Source organism: Myotis lucifugus, unplaced genomic scaffold, assembly GCF_000147115.1.
Source record: "Myotis lucifugus unplaced genomic scaffold, Myoluc2.0 scaffold_82, whole genome shotgun sequence".
In the NCBI taxonomy this organism is placed as follows: domain Eukaryota; kingdom Metazoa; phylum Chordata; class Mammalia; order Chiroptera; family Vespertilionidae; genus Myotis; species Myotis lucifugus.
Genome location: NW_005871130.1, coordinates 3,987,897 through 3,990,059, shown reverse-complemented (window position 1 = coordinate 3,990,059; position 2,163 = coordinate 3,987,897).

Here is a 2,163-nt window from a genome sequence, read left to right as displayed (position 1 = left end):
CACACACACACCTTAGAAATAACTTGAAGACCAACAAATAGCTATTATTTTGTCACTTGGCATTACTTTCCAGATTTGTCTAGCACTTGAAGGGACTAGTGAATTAAATTTCAATGTGTAGGTTTCCACCTTGGCAGGTACTCCTAGAAAACAGCAAGAAAAAGGACTCTCCTCCGTGGCTTCCCTAGGTTACGCCTGATTTCATTTATCAGGATCAGCAATCTGAGGAAAGGGATGAACGGCACCACCTGACAACTTCTCAATAACCTGAACTGTGTCTGCAGGTTCCTAGCCACGTACAAGTGGGAGGAGGCTGTCATTGGAGAGTCACGGTGCGGCTGGACACACCCCAGGAGAACAAGCACAGGCTGCCCTCTACTGCCGCCACATCCAGGACATGTCGGGGGTTGGGGGGCCTGAGCCCCTCTGCCCGTGAGTGGACAGTTCACGTTCTTTAAAACAGAAGAGCAGCCTTCTGTGCAGGAGGAGGTCCCGTTCCTACCTTGCCAAGCGCTGTGATCACCGCCTTCTCATCACACACCAGCTCTGGACTGGCGCCTGTCTATGTGGGTGAAAATAATTGCTTAAATACAGAAGAATACATTTATCTGACAAACATTTGTGCCAGAGGAACAGGACACAGGATCCTTGACCTGTGCAGGAGGGAAGCCAGTCACTTAAGCTCCTTACTTTTGTGCTGATCCATCATAACCTCACCTAATTTTAGCCAAAAGTTTCAACTTTCGCCCTTTCCATCATACTCCAGGAATTGTTTCCTTCTTTTCCTCCCACCAACATACCTGTGAAGATAGGAACTTTCTGAGAGACAAGTAGAAAAGAGGAAGAGGCTGGTCCGATGGCAGTGGGTTACCAGAACTAAAAAAGAAAAGAGGAAGAATGACCCTGGGTCACCTTGGTCACTGGGGAAGTCAAGACCCAGGCAACTAAGGGTTAACTGTCGATGAAGGATATGTATTGTGCTGCTTCCCTCACTGCATTCTGGGAGCACAGGCACAGGCACACGCACACTCACTCACACTCAGGCACACCCATATCCACACTCACACACACACACAGTCACATCTACATACACACGCATTCTCGTACTCATACAGACACTCACATTCATGCACACAAACCCTCTCATCCACACTCTTGCACACACAGCTGGACCACCCACGTGCAGCGCAGCCTCCCTGGCTCTGCCGCACGAGTCTGGAACAAATGATAAGACTTGCTCTCCACGTCCCATGGTTTAGAACTGACCCACTTATTCTGTGTCTGCAAAGGTCAAGAGCTGAGCAAAGGAAACGGTCCAGACAGGAAAAACCTACCGGACGGAACAGGATCCTCTGACCCACATTCCTGGGCGGCAGGGCCCAGCTGTGGGCTGTTTCTCCATTTCATCCTAACTGGGAAGTTGGGGCCACACATGCCTACTGACCCGACCGCCTGAGGCACATTGGGACAGTTCAGCTGCGATTCACCTCGATGGTTAAAATGGCCCAAATGACTGGACTCCCCAGTGCACAGCTGTGTTCCACATGCCCCGCCTTATCTTGCCTTGGATTTAAAAGTCTAATTCGAACTGGTCATCCAGGAGTGCATCTGACGTGTCCACATGTGTAACCCAAACCCTTATCACGTGGCTGCCGAGGTCATCAACAGCAAATACGTTTGGCATAAAGCAAGAACAAATATGACCTTAAGAACTAGAATTAAATTGAAAATGCCCAGAATACAACCCCTGTATGTAAAGCATGTGCTATATTTACTCCACAAACTGGTATGGCATGAATTTGGATAATCTTAATCTTACTATTTTTTAAGTCCTATTTGCAAGTGGCAGACATAACTATTGAGAAAGATAACTTGGTTTTCTTGTTTATATTCAAGAACCAACTCAGACTAAAATGCTCTTTTAAAAGGGCTTGAATAAGAAAATAAATCAGTATTGGTGACAGTTTGTCTGATTTCAATGAGTCTCTATGGAAACACATAGCTGACCCATTTCTTTTCATACATCCAAATAAACAACAGGGTCTCCACTTGCCCGTGTCTCCTGTTTCCCTCAGAGGGGAATTTCTGGTACAGAAAATCTCTGAAATCTAGAGTTGTTGCGGACATGCGTATTTGAGGTGCCTCCCCGGGTTCCCACCGTGA